Consider the following 19,888-nt stretch of genomic DNA (forward strand, 5'->3'; position numbering starts at 1 on the left):
GTGGCCCAGCCTTTAACTCCGCCCCACGCCAGTCAAACCAGGAGCCAGTGGCCAGCCAGCTTATGCCCCCGACAGTCTGACCCCCAACCTGTGTCACTGGCTGCACACAGACACTGGAGCGTGACAGCCAGGGGACAGATGCAGTCAAAGCGAGAAGAATGTGATGTGTCCATGTTGGAGCCTCGCCCCCGCACAAGACAGCAACACAGCCCGGGAGAAAAGAAGTTTCTGCTCCAGAGTAGTGATGGGAATTCCTGCTCTTTTCAGAGAATCGGCTCTCCTGAATCGGCTCCCATTAAAGAGCCAGCTCTTACGGCTCTGAATCGGCTCTTCATTAAATATCACTAAACACCACTCAGAATCGGAGTAAACGCCCCGCCCCCGTCTCCATGACAATTCCAGACTGCTTCTCTGACTGGGGCAATCCCTCCTTCTACTGCTCTGTTCCGCCCCATACACTCCTACAAGCTGCAAGAGGAGGACTACATCTCCCAACATGCCTCAGCGCCCTTTATTGCAGAGCAAAGTTGAGCTCTGTGGGGCGGCTGAGGCATCGGCTCTTTCAAAACTGAGAACCGGCTCTTGTCGTTCGCAGCAAAGAGCCGGCTCTTAGAGCTGGCTCGTTCGCGAACGACCCATCACTACTCCAGAGATGATAAGCTGAATGCACAGGCAGAAGAGAAGGTATGCAGGCAGGCTGCTAAGAACACTTCCTGTCCTGTGTGCAGACTCCCAGTACTGTTATAACTGCTAGAATGTGCCCTGCTCTTTTGATACTAGAGTTTTCTTTGAAAGCTGGTTAGGCTGTAGGCTGGTAAAGCTGTAAACCTGTGCTTTAGTGCTGTGCTGTCTCTCCCCTCTCTGTTCCTCTGCCCCCTCTTCCATCTTATGCTGTCTCTCCCCCTCTCTGTTCCTCTGCACTCTCTTCCATCTTATGCTGTCTTTCCCTCTCCCCTCTGTTTCTCTGCACCCTCTTCCATCTTATGCTGTCTATCCCTCCCCCTCTCTGTTCCTGTACCCCCCTCTTACATCTTATGCTGCCTCTCCCTCTCTACTCTTTCCCTCTGCTCGGATTACATGTATTTTCTGGTGAAACGCTTCCGCATTACGATTATTTTCTGACAACGCTGCCCCATTACGATTATTTTCTGGTAAAACGCTGCTGCCCTATGATTAATTTCTGGTGAAATGCTGCTGCAATAAGTGTATTTTCTGGTGAAATGCTGCCACCTTATGAATATTTTCCAGTGAACTGCTGCTGCAATAAGTGTATTTTCTGGTGAAACACTGCCACATTATGATTATTTTCTGGTGAAACGATGCTGCATTAAATTATTTTCCTGGGGGGGAGGGGCTTGGGGGGGCGCCACAGGTTTTCTCGCCTGGAGTGACAAAATGACTAGAGGCACCCCTGGTTATTTTGACTATTTTCAGTTCAGGTTCTCATTAAACACAAGGCCACGTCAACATGTCATTGGCTATAGCAAAATAAAGTTAAGGTCCTTCAGTGGTCATCTCAGTCTCCTGACTTCAATATCATTGAGATACTCTGAAGAGACCTCAAACGTGCAGTTCATGCAAGACAGCCCAAGAATTTACAGAAACTGGAGGATTTTTGTCAGTAGGAATGGGCAGCTTTACTGTCTGAGAAGATAAAGAGCCTCATCCACATCTACCACAAAAGACTTAAAGCTTTCATTGATGTTAAAGGGAGCAATACACGGTATTAAGAACCGTATGTAACTTTTTATCAGTGTTATTTGGGTAGTTTGTGTAGTTATGATTTAAAGAGAGTTAACAGTTTGACAAAAATAAATTCAGCCGATCACTAACCACGAGTGAAAAAAAGTTTTTGTTTTATTCATATTCATAAATAATGGTTATGAAATCATAAATTCTGCCAGCGTATGTAAACTTATGAGCACAACTGTATATATATGCAGTTTTGCTGAATGTTCAGATCATGTTGTGCATGCATAATATATGTATTTATTGTAGACTCATTTTATTTTACTCTGTAGGGAGCAAAGGAAGATAAAGTAATACAAATAATAATAGTGATCTGTAACACCCACTTCTGTGTTATTTCAGTCTTTGAAAAGTAGTCCGACTGTCTTACTCTTAGTTTAAATGACTTGGCAGAAGGCTATTTTAACTCTTATGGTACTAAAAAACAAACAAAAAACAAAAAAAGCAAGTTCTCAAACAGTCTACTGTTCCTCAAGCTGGTGCTGTCATCTTTGGCTGTGTCAGTCAAACAGTTTCACTGATTATCTCTTATTTATGCTTAGTTATAAAGTTCAAATACTCAGACATTTTGCCACTGAAGCTTTTAACCTCCTGAGCGTTACGCCGCTCAGGTGGTTTTGCAGCCTAGAGTCCCCCCAGGATGATTTTAACTGATCCTACGGCTGTAAGAGCTTCAGCTAGCACTAGGCTAGCTAGTAGAGGTGGCCAGCATCCCCCCGATTACTGATGATCCCCCCCGATCACAAGCTAAATACATTACCCAGCCTGGATCCAGCGATCAACGCAGCCTCCCCAGACAGCTCCGCTCTTCTCTATGGGGAGGATTGCACATGACATCATGATGTCACTGACGACGTTATGCGCAGACCCGATCCTCCCCATAGAGAGGACTGGAGATATGCAGGGAGGCTGTGCGATCTCTGGATCCAGACTGGGTAATGTATTTAGCGGGCGATCATCAGTAATCGGGGGGATGTCGGCCACCTCTACTAGCTAGCCTAGTGCTAGCTGATGCACTTACAGCTGTAGGATCAGTTAAAATCGTCCTGGGGGACAGCCGGCGGTATGCCTGACAGTATCGGGCATACCGCTAAAAGATAAAAAAAATTAAAACAGCAATAAGTACAAATTAACAGTATTACTCGTGGCTGATTCAAAGTCCAATTGCTTAATGCAGAAATGACCTTTAATCTAAGTTGCAACTTGCCATCTTAAACAAAACAAAAGTCAAATCTGACTGACTATTGTAACAAGAACTTTCACTTGCCTGCACACTAGCCATTTTGAGAAAGCACTACCTTATGGTGTAAGGAAATTCAGAAAGTGCTGGACCTGGAGAAAGAAGTCACAATGACTTCTGCATTCCACTATGGTAGGTTAAAATTCCATTAGGTGACATGTTCAGATACCATTGTTCAGCAGCAACCTCCTTGAAACATGCTTTAAAATGCTGACAACTACAGCAGAAGATAGCTTCAATTATAAAAGCCAAAGAAAGGGAGTTTGTATTCCTGTAATCAGGAACATCAGACAATATATCCTTGCAGAGGATGCACTTAATAGCACTTCCCTGTATTCTTTTCAGATACAGGCATTTCTGACAGCGTATAAACAATCAGATCAAATAAGCTTTGCAAAACAGGCTTTGTCTTCACATCAGGAGATACTCAGGATGAGCAGAAATTGGACCATGTGTCACTCCACTCTCCTCTTGACTTCATATTGGAAAGTCAGAAATAACTGCTTGACCTAAAGGCTGCAAGCTGTGAGGTACTCAGGTCACACTGATTGGTATACTTGGAAAGGCATACATGTCCTTTTGTCATTAGGACTGGAGCTCTACAACCAACTTTCCTTAATAAAACCTTGTCATCAGGAACATTGTTGGTCTTTGAGTATATTGTTTTCTGTTAGTCCTCTTTGGGACCCTAAGGTTTCCCAGGAATTAAGGGTGTATATATGCATGGGGGTCCTGGTGACATCACAGATCCGGCACGGGTTATTCCGGTCTTTGCCAGTATTGGTGGAGCTTTATGCAGACTGTATTGCTGCTGTCTGGGTATGTACATTGTGCACAGGTTTAATAGAAACAAAAGTTAAGTTGAAAAAGCCTCCCTGTATACTGTACATTAATGCCTCCATGTCACCATTGTGTAAAATGCCAATTGTGAATGGATTGTGATTTGTTTAGGGAGTACAGGTGAATGAGTGGCAAAATTGCCAACAATGAAAATGTCAACAGCTCTATCTTCTGCACAGGAACTGCCAGCTTAGGAATAAATGAAGACTCCTGTATAATAGGCCACACCGATGAAGCCTTGTGATAGGGTGAAACATGTAGGTGGGCGGAGTTAGGACAACAGGCAGTGTCGAACCAACTGAGCCCTCGCTGATCACTCCCGGGTCTAACTATGAGATAGAGTAGATCGCAAGCTTAACAACTGCACGCAGACGCAGATGCCCAACCCATGTGGCCAACACAGCCATCCTGGCACACCACATCAAGAGAGGAAAAAGCAGACGCATCTTGGTGAACACCCGAACATCAGCCGGGCGGTGATGAGATACCATCCTCATTGGATTGCTGTGTAATACTAACTGCTGGAAGCTCACATTGGGTGTAAGATTGCATTCTATTGAGTGCCTATCAAGGTGAATGATGATAGCATGCAATGTCTCCCAATTTAGAATTTAATTCCCCTGCATGCTTTCGGAATGCTACATTCAGATCCTTGTCTATACAACTGTGCTGATGATTCACCAATTGTAGTGTGATATTGGTTTGGGTTAAAGGACCACTATTGTGAAAAATGCTAAAATATAAAATATACGTGTATAAGTACACTTCTAGAGCAACAGTGGCGAACCTATGGCACGCGTGCCCAAAGCAGCACACAGAGCCATCTCTGTGGGCACGCACGCTGCATCCCATCGCCACCACTGACAATCTGTTCTCCACAGTATCCCAGAATGTTTGCGGTGGGGGCACAGCGCCCTGACCGGGAGCAGTGGCAGAGAGGGGGGCGCCTTGTTATATTTTCCTTGGGCCTCATGAATGGGTGGAATCTGATTTGCTGTTTGTAGCCCCGCCGAGGTGTGCAGGGGGGACGCGAGACCCCCAGAACATATCCCAGGCAGTAAGGGATCTGTATACCAAGTTTCGTTCAAATTGGTCAAGGCGTTTGAGTGATCGCTGCACATACATACACACACAAATATATATATATATATATATATATATATATATATATATATATATATATATATATATATATATATATATATATATATATATATGTATGTATACATACATATATATATATATTATAAGTGACAGCGATATAAGAAAAAATACATTTATATCACATTTTACTCTGGAGCAAATGTACATTTTACACATATGCCTACACATGCATTTAAAATTTTAGTTTTTCAAAATAGTGGTCCTTTAAGTAGTAGGTATGATTTGCAGGAATTCTTACGTTTATGCAGACTTGGCTCTCTTTAGAGCATTAGTCAGCTGAGAGAGTTTAAGAATCTTTTTATGCATCTCACCATCTAGACTGGCATTGATTTGCTTACAGAGTACAAATTGTAGGATAGATACAGCCGTGTGTGGTTGTTGGCTTCCGTTCAAATGCATGTTGTTGCAGGTGGTCAACCACAGTATGTCCAGCAATTTAGTTTTAAGGTTTTAATATGTGTTATGGAGCAAAACTAGTGCATGTTTTTTAACAATCAAGGCTATCGTCTATGTTTTTTTATGAGTACTGATTGTGTACTGTACTATTTCTTTTTTTCTCTAAGTGAATTTGCTTTTCTCCAACTCAAAGCCTCTCACTGATGTAACACTAAATCCACTAAAGTATTTCCAGTTACGATATCAAAAGTACAGTTCAAAACCATAATATGTCATTCTCAATTTGTTTATCTAAAATCAGATGGGCATCCCTATAATGCGCCAGTGAAGCCCTTTGCCCCAAAATAGCCACCACTCAAACAGGGACAATAAAGCCAAACCCTTGCACAAAAGAAGGAAGGATCTAATTTGCATGCGACACAAAGTATTGTTGAACCCTCATTGATCACGATAATTATATTTAGTAATATAAATAATACATCAAGCAAGGTGTGGTACCCAGAAGTAATTTAATCACAGAGTACATCTTTACTAACCTTGTGTACATCAGACATATCAGTGTAACATTTTCAGTGTACCTGGGCAAAGACACAGAGTTGTAATGGCAATTCAATATAGAGAAAAATCATAATAAACACTATACGATAGAATTAAAAAGCATGTCCTACATTCCCAGCACACTCCATTCTTCCCAAGACTATAGCAACTATGATACGTGCTTTTTACAGCGAGGGTCCTTTCACACTGAATACGTTGATGTCCACTATACGCAACAGACAATTGATGTGCAGCCCAAGTGAAGGAAATGTCTAGGTTTCCCTATGGCTCACATCTACACATTTTAACTAAAAGCTTTTTCACAAAGCACTGCTGCAGTACATTTCAGTTAAAATATCAGTTTTTCACTATACAGTGTGAACCATTAAGGCTAGGATTACAAATAGACCTAAAATGAATCATAAATGGACAGGTCAATGGATTTTATGTTATCTATAGGATCTGTTCAGACATCCTTTTCAGCACATCCGTTATCTCTATTGCAGTAGCAGAACGGAAGGCCCCATCTTGTATGGCTTTTCCAGACACTACATACATACATTTGCTGATGGGAAAAATGAAAATCTATGGAAAGTGCCATAGGAAAAAAAAAAAGGCTGTCAATGGAAATCTAACATGATGAATTTCCTATTTGAAAATGAAAACATATAATTAGACCTATAATTAATTTATAAACATATGAAAACATATAATAAAACATATAACAAAACGCCAGCAGCTCCGTAAGACAAGGGTAAATACTCCTAATATAATATGTACATTATTTATTTATAATATTTCATCTGTAATAATATATATGAAATGAAACACTGGATACAATGCTATCGCTGATTACAATCTGATGCTGTAAATGTATGTATATCTTTAATACTAGTATACTTAGGAGTCTCATGTTTACTAATATAGGCAGGCACTGCTATTGGCCTGAGGAAGCGGGCTCAGACCCGTGAAACGCGTTGCCTGTGCTACCAATAAAATCTTTCGTCCCTACAAAGATTTGTCGTCCTTGAGGTAAGCAACCTCAAACCTTTCTCGGTTTTAAACTGCTTTTAAACGCTTTTATATACCACCAGGGCGCCTCTTTAAACCATTTAGTGCATCTCTGGAGTAGTGATGGGTCGTTCGCGAACGAGCCAGCTCTAAGAGCCGCCTCTTTGCTGCGAACGACAAGAGCCGGTTCTCAGTTTTGAAAGAGCCGATGCCTCAGCCGCCCCACAGAGCTCAACTTTGCTCTGCAATAAAGGGCGCTGAGGCATGTTGGGAGATGTAGTCCTCCTCTTGCAGCTTGTAGGAGTGTATGGGGCGGAGCAGAGCAGTAGAAGGAGGGATTGCCCCAGTCAGAGAAGCAGTCTGGAATTGTCATGGAGACGGGGGCGGGGCTTTTACTCCGATTCTGAGTGGTGTTTAGTGATATTTAATGAAGAGCCGATTCAGAGCCGTAAGAGCTGTCTCTTTAATGGGAGCCGATTCAGGAAAGCTGATTCTCTGAAAAGAGCAGGAATTCCCATCACTACTCTGGAGCAGAAACTTCTTTTCTCCCGGGCTGTGTTGCTGTCTTGTGTGGGGGCGGGGCTCCAACATGGACACATCACATTCTTCTCTCTGACTGCATCTGTCCCCTGGCTGTCTCGCTCCAGTGTCTGTGTGCAGCCAGTGACACAGGTTGGGGGTCAGACTGTCGGGGGCATAAGCTGGCTGGCCACTGGCTCCTGGTTTGACTGGCGTGGGGCGGAGTTAATGGCTGGGCCACACGAGGTAAACACTTTACCTGTGTGGCTACTGAGAAGAAGGGGCACGGCTTTAAAGAAGGAGCCTGGCAGAGAAGAGCAGTATTGATTGCTCTATTGGCTGGGGAGAAGTGGAGGTGGAGGCACTGCTGAGCACATGGTAGCGTGCCGAGCACCGGGGACGGAGTAGGGAGGTTATATAATATAAAAAAAAAAATGGTCACGGCAGCAGAGGCGAGGGAATGCGCCTCACCACCTCATGGCGCCCCAGGCAACCACCTATACTTGCCTGGTGGGTGAGATGTCCCTGCTCTTGTGCAAACTTGTACTAACAAAGCCCCATTAATGTGCTACGGCTGGCCTACCGATTAGCACCCACAGCATGAGACGCCTTACACGATGCAGAGAATGACCAACTGTGTTAAAAGCCCACCACTTGCACCAATAGAAGGGATTTGTCTCTGAAATAAAAGGGTGACATACAAAATTTCACAAAAGTGAGTACATCCCTCCCAATTTTCTAAAAAATGTTTCATGGGATAAGCTTAGATACAACGTAAAGTAGTCAGTGTACAGCTTGTATAATAGCAGACATTTGAGATCCCATAATAACTCCACACAGCCATTGATGTCTGAACTGCTGGCAACAAAAGTGAGTACACCCTAAGGGACAAATGTCACAAATGTGCCAGTAGATTAAAAGATATAGAAAATCACTCCTGTGACATCTAATTAACGCTATCAAGATCCTTGTGACTAGGAGGTGGAAGGCGGCCTCTCCCCCTATGATTAGAGATTGTTTTTTGGAAATATTAGACATAATGAGAATGGAAGACATTATGCATATAATACTAGGCCAAAGTGGGACATTTTTGACTACATGGGCCCCCTGGATAGAGTTTAGAGATTCAAGGAAATTCTTGCAATGGTGGCTCAGTAGGCAATCTTGCTGTGAAGGAACGAATAGAAAAGATCGGATTGGGGATGGAGGTGGTGTACCGCTCGGACTGGTCCTGGGTCTTCCTAGGGGAAATTGAGAACTCAAACCCCCCCCCCCCCCCCCATTTTCTTCTTTCTGAGGCTTTGCCCCTGCCCCTCCCTGAATAATTGTGGGGAGGGGGTCTGCTCTGGCAGAGCTGTTTCCCCATCTAGGATTAATACTAACACTGGGGCCTATATGTTAGGCAGCTATTAATGTCTGAGCATATAGAATCAGAGCCTACTGGTAAGATGAGCAGAGATTTCTATTATTTATATGTGGTTTCTCTTTTTCGTTTTCTTTTTTGTACTAGTTTATTAAAATTTCTTAAAAAGTGAAAATAAAGATTATGTAAAAAAAATGTGCCCGTAGTGTCAATGTGTTGTGTGCCCAGGGCCAGCACTGCCATAGAGGCAAAGGGGGCAATTGCCCCAGGGCCAACGACCTCTGCAGGGCTACCAGACCCTCGCAAATTTTCTCCCCCTCCCTTAGATAAGATGTTCCGTGCTGCCCTGCTCTTCCCTTCTGATGCTGTGCCTTCCAGTTTTGTGGCTCCTCTCCCTCCGATGCAGACAGCGACAAGCTCTCACTATCTATCCCATTAACAGCGGTTGTGTTAAACATAGTGACTGCATTCTACTATATTTTTAAGGGCCATGCTTGATGAGGTCATAACGCGAGGACCCTTACAACAAGAATGCAGACACTGTAATGTTCATCATAGCTGTTGTCAATGGGACAAGTTGTGAGTGATTGATTGCACCTGCTTGAACCCTATATTGGAGGGAGAAGGAGAGGAAGGTAGAGTGCAGGAAGGGAAAACTCCAGAGCATGGAGGGAAGAAGGGATGAGCAGGGCACGGGACATCTGTTACAGGGAGGGAAGCAGTCAGGCAGAGCACACCACACACATTATAAAAGTTTGAGAACTGTGTCCATCACAGCAGTGATCAATCTCTCTCCCTCCGTCTCTCTCTCCCTCCCTCCGTCTCTCTCTCTCCCTCCCTCCGTCTCCCTCCCTCCGTCTCTCTCTCTCTCTCCATCTCTCTCTCTCTCTCTCTCTCTCTCTCTCTCCCTCCGTCTCTCTCTCTCTCCCTCCGTCTCTCTCTCTCTCCCTCCGTCTCTCTCTCTCTCCCTCCGTCTCTCCCTCCCTCCGTCTCTCTCTCTCTCCCTCCGTCTCTCTCTCTCTCCCTCCGTCTCTCTCTCTCTCCCTCCGTCTCTCTCTCTCTCCCTCCGTCTCTCTCTCTCTCCCTCCGTCTCTCTCTCTCTCCCTCTCTCCCTCCGTCTCTCTCAGTCTCTCTCTCTCCCTCTGTCTGTCTCGGTGTCTCCCTCTCTCTCCCCCGTGGCACCCCCTCTCTCTGTCTCTCTCTCTCCCTTTCTCTGTATCTCTATCACTATCTCTCTGTCTGTCTGTCTGTCTGTCTGTCTGTCTGTCTGTCTGTCTGTCTGTCTGTCTGTTCAGGTGTGTGTGTGTGTGTGTGTGTGTGTTCAGGTGTGTGTGTGTGTGTGTGTGTGTGTTCAGGTGTGTGTGTGTGTGTGTTCAGGTGTGTGTGTGTGTGTGTGTTCAGGTGTGTGTGTGTGTGTGTTCAGGTGTGTGTGTGTGTGTTCAGGTGTGTGTGTGTGTGTTCAGGTGTGTGTGTGTGTGTGTTCAGGTGTGTGTGTGTGTGTGTTCAGGTGTGTGTGTGTGTGTGTTCAGGTGTGTGTGTGTTCAGGTGTGTGTAGGTGTGTGTGTGTTCAGGTGTGTGTGTGTTCAGGTGTGTGTGTGTTCAGGTGTGTGTGTGTTCAGGTGTGTGTGTGTTCAGGTGTGTGTGTGTTCAGGTGTGTGTGTTCAGGTGTGTGTGTTCAGGTGTGTGTGTTCAGGTGTGTGTGTTCAGGTGTGTGTGTTCAGGTGTGTGTATGCGCCTGTGCGTGTATGCGCCCGCGTGTGCGTGTGTGCGCCCGCGTGTGCGTGTGTGCGCCCGCGTGTGCGTGTGCGCCCGCGTGTGCGTGTGCGCCCGCGTGTGCGTGTGCGCCCGCGTGTGCGTGTGCGCCCGCGTGTGCGTGTGCGCCCGCGTGTGCGTGTGCGCCCGCGTGTGCGTGTGCGCCCGCGTGTGCGCCCGCGTGTGCGCCCGCGTGTGCGTGTGTGCGCCCGTGTGTGTGCCCGTGTGTGCGCCCGTGTGTGCGACCGTGTGTGCGACCGTGTGCGCCCGTGTCTGCGTGTGTGCGCCCGTGTCTGCGTGTGTGCGCCCGTGTCTGCGTGTGTGCGCCCGTGTCTGCGTGTGTGCGCCCGTGTCTGCGTGTGTGCGCCCGTGTCTGCGTGTGTGTGCCCGTGTCTGCGTGTGTGTGCCCGTGTGTGTGCGTGTGTGTGTGTGTGCGTGTGTGTGTGTGCGTGCGTGGTGGGAGGCCCCAGGGACCCTTAAACCGGCCCTGTGTGCGCCCACCATTATTTTCTAGCACTGTTTTAACTCTCTTGGGCATGGAGTTAACTAGAGGTTCACAGGCTGCCACTCATCCATGACAAAGCTGGTGGAAGTTGGTGACCTTGCACTTCTCCCACTTCCGTTACAGGATTCTCCATAGATGTTAACCACTTAAGTCTCTCTGGACGGATATATCCGTCCAGATAGACTGTGCAGCTCCTGCTGCCTGAGGCACGCGATCCCGCCGCCTGCCGTTAGCACCCCAATCAGTGAATGGGAATATAGTTCCCATTCACCGATCTAAGTCCCCGCAGAAAAAACGACGGTCTCTTAACAGAGACCGCGGTCTTTCTGCAAGAAAAAAAAAAGTTTCCTGTCCGCTTTCTAGTTCCTGGAAGCGTGATCGTACTCTTCCAGGACTTTGACTGTGGCCATCTTGTGGCCAAATAGTGAACTGCACCCACATACATTTTTTATTAAATAATTACATTATATTTCACCACTTGAGGACCACAGTCTTTTCGCCCCTTAAGGACCAGAGCCTTTTTTTCCATTCAGACCACTGCAGCTTTCACGGTTTATTGCTCGGTCATACAACCTACCACCTAAATGAATTTTACCTCCTTTTCTTGTCACTAATAAAGCTTTCTTTTGGTGCTATTTGATTGCTGCTGCGAGTTTTACTTTTTATTATATTCATCAAAAAAGACATGAATTTTGTCAAAAAAAATGATTTTTTAACTTTCTGTGCTGACATTTTTCAAATAAAGTAAAATTTCTGTATACATGCAGCACGAAAAATGTGGACAAACATGTTTTTGATTAAAAAAAAAACCCATTCAGTGTATATTTATTGGATTGGGTAAAAGTTATAGCATTTACAAACTATGGTGCAAAAAGTGAATTTTCCCATTTCGAAGCATCTCTGACTTTTCTGAGCACCTGTCACGTTTCATGAGGGGCTAAAATTCCAGGATAGTATAGATACCCCCCAAATGACCCCATTTTGGAAAGAAGACATCCCAAAGTATTCAGCGAGAGGCATGGTGAGTTCATAGAAGATTTTATTTTTTGTCACAAGTTAGCGGAAAATAACACTTTGTGACAAAAAAGGAAAAACAAAAAAAAGTTTCCATTTCTTCTAACTTGCGACAAAAAAAACAAAATCTGCCACGGACTCGCTATGCTCCCCTCTGAATACCTTGAAGTGTCTACTTTCCAAAATGGGGTCATTTGTGGGGTGTGTTCACTGTCCTGGCATTTTGGGGGTGCCTAATTGTAAGGACCCCTGTAAAGCCTAAAGCTACTCATTGGACTCTGGGCCCCTTAGCGCAGTTAGGCTGCAAAAAAGTGCCACACATGTGGTATTGCCGTACTCAGGAGAAGTAGTATAATGTGTTTTGGGGTGTATTTTTACACATACCCATGCTGGGTGGGAGAAATATCATTGTAAATGACAATTTGATTTTTTTTACACATAATTGTCCATTTACAGAGATATTTCTCACTTGAATGACGCGATCGCCGCATAACCACGCCCGCCGCCGCCACTGCCGATGGGCGTATTCTGGTCGTTTGGGCCCAGCCCTTGCCGCCGCCCATCGGCTTAAGGCGGTCGGCAAGTAGTTAAAATTAGCTGTTTACCTCCCACACCAAAAATTACCCAAATACATTTTATAATAAAAAAAAAAAAGAATATAAATTACCCAAGGGTCTGAACTTTTTAAATATTCATGTCAAGAGAGTATATTATATGTTTTTAAAATTATAAGCTTGTAAATAGTGATGGACGCAAATTGAAAAAAATGCATTTTTATTTCTAAATAAAATATCGGCGCCATAAATTGTGATAGGGACATAATTTAAATGGTGTAATAACTGGGACAAATGGGCAAACAAAATACATGGGTTTTAATTACGGTAGCATGTATTAATTTCAAACTATAATGGCCAAAATCTGAGAAATAAAGAATGTTTTCAATTTCTTTCTTAATCTAACTGTTAAAACGGATTTAGAAAAAAAATAATTCTTAGCAAAATGTACCACCCAAAGAAAGTCTAATTAGTGGCGGAAAAAACAAGATATAGATCAACTAATTGTGATAATTAGTGATAAAGTTATTGGAGAATGAATGGGAGGTGAAAGTTGCTCGGCTGCATAAGGTGAACAACACTGTAGGCTGAAGTGGTTAAACTGTTTTTAGGTCTGGAAACCTGCTTGGCTGCTCAGAACCTTTACCTCCAGTTTCTTTAGCAAGGGAGTGGTCATCTTGCAGATGAGTTTGGGGTCATTATGTTGGAATACTGCTCTGTGGACCAGTTTCTTAAGGGAGGGAATAATGTTCTGCTTCAGCATGTTTCAGTACATGTTAGAATTAATAGTTCCCTCAATGAAATGTAGCTCCCCAGTGCCAGCAACACTTCTGCAGCCCCAAACCAGGACACGTCCACCACCATGCATGACTGTAGGCAAGTCACACTTGTCTTTGTGCTAAAGTTCCAGTGACCAGTATAAGAGAGAGAGCAATAACACCAAATTTACCACACCTACTTCCACCCACTCACACCTGAGTCCTTTTAACACTGGCAAGTATATGACCCTACAGGGATACGCCATGAAAACTCTCGATTCAGTGTTGATTGAAATAAACTGGATGAAAGGAGGGATCCCAGTGTACTGGCTCTGTGTGAAGAGAAATAGCAAACCTCCCAAGAGGACCTTGTGTTAATTCTGGTTTGCATCATAATTTAATGCAAAAGTTATGTAGATTGGAATTGGGTCAATCAAATGCATTGCCAACCAATTTTTTATTACTGAATTCCAATCTGTACTCGACCTGATGAACCCTGAACCATTCTAAATCTTCTGCATGTTATTGCTGCATAGTTCTCAAAATTGGTCATAAAAAGCTTATTTACCACCTTACCCTGACCATGTCTTAGAAACCCTCCATCTTTCTAATTAGCTCTTAAGGATTAATGGATCCACCATTTTATGATCAGTACTTATGCACCAATCTCCATCTGGGAGCACCTATGCTTGGCAACCTATATTGAGGACACCTACACATGAGATCCTATACTGGGGGCACCTATACCTGGCTACCTACCTATACTGAGTCTGAGGGCGTTTTGGGGGGTGCACTGCGGCTATAACGCATGGTGCAAATTGTCAGTGCTGTGCAATCATTCTAAATGGGGGGGGAGGCGACTAACTGTCCCACTGATTGTTTTTATTAATATTTCTCAAAGGTTCTAGCCTTCATTTTTAAGTGTATTCAGGAGAATGCACTCTTTCCATCCATTCGTGGTTATTAATAGTATTTTTTCTATTATACATACGTGACGTGTCACAGAGATCTGAGCATTTGGCGTGATGTGTCACAACGTCAAAAAGGTTGGGAACCACTGTTCTAGGAGATATCTCAGGAGAAAAGGGGAATTGCATATGGGCCTGTGTGTGTGTATACGTGCGTGAGTGTGTGTATATGCACGTGGGAAGAGGATGAAGGAGGGAGGCACAAAAATCAGGTTTCGCTCAGGGCGCTGTGAAACCTAAGGCCGGCCCTGACTCCCAGAACTGTCAGTTGCCATTGGATATAGGAGGTGAGATTGTGACAAGTTCACTTTTTCCCATTGCAAGAACTAATTAAAGTAGTGCTTTACGTATGCAAACAAGGCAGTAATACACTGCAATTGAATGCCGTTGGCAGCTACCTTAACCTTCTTGGCGGTAACCCCGAACGTAGTTCGGGGTAAGCCGCGCAGGAGGAGTTTCTTAATTTTTTTTTGTGCTGGACGCAGCTAGCACTTTGCTAGCTGCGCCAGCACACTGATCGCCGCCGGCCTGCGCCCGATTGACGCTATCCGTTGCGGCGTGCGGGCCCCCCCCAGACCCCGTGTGCTGCCTGGGCAATCAGTGCCAGGCAGCGCCGAGGGGTGGATCGGGACTGCCGCTGACGTCGGTGACGCCATGGCGACGGGGGAAGCCCTCCAGGAAATCCCGTTCTTTGAACGGGATTTCCTGATCGGAGATCGCCGAAGGCTCAGCGGCTATCATGTAGCGAGCCCTGGGCTCGCTACATGATTTAAAAAAAAAAAAAACTGCCGTGCTGCCTCCTGGCGGAATTTTTCATACCGCCAGGAAGGTTAAAGTAAATAAAAACATAACACTTATCTGGTTGAGCAAACAATCCTGATAATAAGAAAATGCTGAAAAAGTCAAAATCGTATTTATTTTTGTTGGCAGCTGATTGAACCACATTAATATAGCTGCTGTGCAAAATTCAGAGTTAAAATTTAGCCCCTATAAAGAAAATTAATATGAGACACCCGGAATGTGTTACATACTATTGCTACTACATATACAACTATATTGTGTTTATTTCCAGTTTGCTTTGCATCCAACAGATGTTCAGATGTGTTTTTTTTTTCGTGCTGTGGATAACACAACCATTGAACGCTGACATGTGTGGTGTCACAAACACTGCAATTTGGCTGCATTTAAAGGAAACCTGTAGGGAAAAAGAGTGCCCAATTTGGTTACTTACCTTGGGAGAGGGAAACCTCTGGCTGCCCCATCCTCCTCCATTATCGTGTTTCAGTCCTGTCCCGCATGAAAACCGCCCACAAAAGCTTATCAACGTTTGTGTATGCGCAGTAGACTGGGCCCGCTCTGGCAGGAAACGCTAAGCCCATTATTGGCCGTCCCACTGACTCCCACTGAAGCCAGAGCAGGTCTGTGCTGCTGTGTAGGCCCACTGTGGCTGCACTTTGGGGGTCCTCGTTAATGAATAGGTTGATGGAGGAAACCTCTGGAGAATACAGAGCCTTCCCCCTCCCAATGTATCAGTGACACACACACACACACACACACACACACACACACACACACACACACACACACACACACACAGATTAAATTGCATACACATGGCACGCACGACCAGCATATATGGCGCTGAACTGCTCCTCCACAAGTGTGTAGTATCCACTTACACCTTTCCACCTAAGCCTTTTCAGTGGCTTATCAGTTGATCATGTTGGTCATATGACTTAGCTCAGCGTTATGCAGACAATATATGCCCCTGTCAACAGTCTCTTGCCAGGTTTGTTGTAACATACAGATCTTAGTGGGAAAGATGACTTTCCCACTTAAGCTAAAAGGAAACTTCAGAAAAATAAAGTACAGTAAGTTAGCACATAACAAATGCACTGAGAACCACAGTATACATGCATCATAAAATATTCAAGAAAGTGTCAACATCTATTCAACCTCTCCAACATGTGTTCCTGCTTTCTTAAAGAAATTAAAGATACAGCTCATCAATAATCCTTAGCAGCAGTTTTGTTATCGTCTACAAATATTTTAATTAATAGTGTCCTATTATGTTTGCCGCTGGGGAAAGCAGAACGCCTGAAAAAGAGCTGCCTGCAACCTGTGCAGCATCCTTACAAGATTATTCAATGCAGAGGCATTGAAGTAAATGATCCTTTCATCTAAAGCAGTAAACTTAAGAATGATAAAAGATTCTATTTTTAATCAGAAGTTGGCATGACATAATGGGTAATTTGGTAAATCACCACAAAAGACTTTAACATACATCTTTAGCTCTGATTAAGTGAAAACAAAAATCCACGCTGGGGTAGATGGAATACTCGTGGAATTTATTAGGTTTTGCATATGCACCAAAGCCAAATGAGCTTCTTTAATTTCCATAATGAAATTGTTTTTGTAAAGTTAAAAATACAGTAATGAGGCCAAAACGGTGTGCTTTCGGAGGCCCCCACGGTGAAACAAATGAGATTTTAGCTTCTCTAATTGGGCATACTGCAAGCTGGGCTGCGTGCTGTCCTCAGTGCAAAATGTTTGTTATGCCTAACAAAAAGTGGTCTACAGCTGTCAGCATCCTACCATGTAGCTTTTCAGAAGGCAAAGCCATCAAGAAAGGCTGATGCTCTCTGACTGAGACCACCCAAGGGGGGAGATCAAGAGGAACAGCTACAATCTTCCATGATTAAGAAGTTTCTTAGAAGGTAATTTTTGTTTATGGGTTCACAAAAGATGCTTTTGAAGCAATGACTAAGGATTTCATGCATCCTGCTTTTATTTCATGCTGCAGTGAATATATTTTTATGTCCCTTATAAAAAAAAAGTTACCTGTCAAGGAAGAGAAAAAGAAAAGTCAGTAGCCCGCTTCCACAGACAAAAGTTTAGACTCATTTTTTACTTCCTCTACTGTGCCAAACTAATGGCCGACTGCCAGGTCCTCTGCTATGGTGACAGCTTGTAAATCCCAAGCAGACAGAGCCATTCACATGAAACATTAGCTCCCATTTACCTTATTCTTACCGTATGCTTCTAACTACAGGATGCAAAATAATAAGGCCACCTAAAACTGACTATTACTGGATAGTATGACTGGATCTTTTGGATTGCTGGCTTTGGTGAATGTGTTTCATGCAGCAGGAGAAACCCTAAGCTCATTTCATTTCAATGCCTTAAATATTAACTGATTTGGCAAAGCTCTCAGTTTGCTTCACTCGATTTAACCACTTCAAGACTAAAAACATATGCATCTTCTATTTCTGACTGTTAACAGAGAAAAGACTCAGACCTCTTGTTTTAGGTGTGGCCTGGTTTTGTAACCACTCCAGGTCAGTAGAGATGGCCCGAACAGTTTGCTGGTGGAAAGTTCCCAGCGAACTTGGACCATTTAATGCGAATTTAAAAAAATTAATAATTTGCTTTCACATTTTACATTAAAGTCAATGACCGCCGACTTTAGCAGTTATTAGCAAAGCCCCCTTATGCGCTAGAAATACCAAATTTGCAGGGCATGTGGAGGATGACAGTGGATACAAGAGAAAAAACTTTTTTCAAAAAGACGTTGTTGAGAAAATCGATGTTAAAATTAGAGGAAAAAAGTCACGATTTAAATGCGGTAAGATGACAGATAATTTATCAACATGTATATAAATGTATTAAATTATTCAAGTATGTGCGGGGAAAAAAAAAAAAAAAAAAAAAAAAAGGACGTGGAGCCCCCTCCCCAAGCCTTTTTAACCACTTGAGGACCTAGGGCTTTCTACCCCTTAAGGACCGGCCACTTTTTTTCCATTCAGACCACTGCAGCTTTCACGGTTTATTGCTCGCTCATACAACCTACCACCTAAATGAATTTTGGCTCCTTTTCTTGTCACTAATAAAGCTTTCTTTTGGTGCCATTTGATTGCTCCTGCGATTTTTACTTTTTATTATATTCAGCAAAAAAGACATGAATTTTGGCAAAAAAATGATTTTTTTAACTTTCTGTGCTGACAGTTTTCAAATAAAGTAAAATTTCTGTATACATGCAGCGCGAAAAATGTGGACAAACATGTTTTGGATAAAAAAAAAACCCATTCAGCGTATATTTATTGGTTTGGGTAAAAGTTATAGCGTTTACAAACTATGGTGCAAAAAGTGAATTTTCCCATTTTCAAGCATCTATGACTTTTCTGACCCCCTGTCATGTTTCATGAGGAGCTAGAATTCCAGGATAGTATAAATACCCCCCAAATGACCCCATTTTGGAAAGAAGACATCCCAAAGTATTCACTGAGAGGCATAGTAAGTTCATAGAAGATATTATTTTTTGTCACAAGTAAGCGGAAAATGACACTTTGTGAGAGAGAAAAAAAAAAAAAGTTTCCATTTCTTCTAACTTGCGACAAAAAAAAATGAAATCTGCCACGGACTCACCATGCCCCTCTCTGAATACCTTGAAGGGTCTACTTTCCAAAATGGGGTCATTTGTGGGGTGTGTTTACTGTCCTGACATTTTGGGGGGTGCTAAATTGTAAGCACCCCTGTAAAGCCTAAAGGTGCTCATTGGACTTTGGACCCCTTAGCGCAGTTAGGCTGCAAAAAAGTGCCACACATGTGGTATTGCCGTACTCAGGAGAAGTAGTATAATGTGTTTTGGGGTGTATTTTTACACATACCCATGCTGGGTGGGAGAAATAGCTCTGTAAATGACAATTTTTTAATTTTTTTTACACACAATTGTCCATTTACAGAGTTATTTCTCCCACCCAGCATGGGTATGTGTAAAAATTCACCCCAAAACACATTGTACTACTTCTCCCGAGTACGGTGATACCACATGTGTGGCACTTTTTTGCACCCTAACTGCGCTAAAGGGCCCAAAGTCCAATGAGCACCTTTAGGCTTTCACAGGTCATTTTGCGGAATTTGATTTCCAGACTACTCCTCACGGTTTAGGGCCCCTAAAATGCCAGGGCAGTATAGGAACCCCACAAATGACCCCATTTTAGAAAGAAGACACCCCAAGGTATTCCGTTAGTAGCATAGCGAGTTCATAGAAGATTTTATTTTTTGTCAAAAGTTAGCGGAAAATTGATTGTTATTGTTTTTTTTCACAAAGTGTCATTTTCCACTAACTTTTGACAAAAAATAAAATCTTCTATGAACTCGCTATGCTACTAACGGAATACCTTGGGGTGTCTTCTTTCTAAAATGGGGTCATTTGTGGGGTTCCTATACTGCCCTGGCATTTTAGGGGCCCTAAACCGTGAGGAGTAGTCTGGAAATCAAATTCCGCAAAATGACCTGTGAAAGCCTAAAGGTGCTCATTGGACTTTGGGCCCTTTAGCGCAGTTAGGGTGCAAAAAAGTGCCACACATGTGGTATCACCGTACTCGGGAGAAGTAGTACAATGTGTTTTGGGGTGAATTTTTACACATACCCATGCTGGGTGGGAGAAATAACTCTGTAAATGGACAATTGTGTGTAAAAAAAATTAAAAAATTGTCATTTACAGAGGTATTTCTCC

Source organism: Hyperolius riggenbachi, chromosome 3 (assembly GCF_040937935.1).
Source record: "Hyperolius riggenbachi isolate aHypRig1 chromosome 3, aHypRig1.pri, whole genome shotgun sequence".
Taxonomy (NCBI): domain Eukaryota; kingdom Metazoa; phylum Chordata; class Amphibia; order Anura; family Hyperoliidae; genus Hyperolius; species Hyperolius riggenbachi.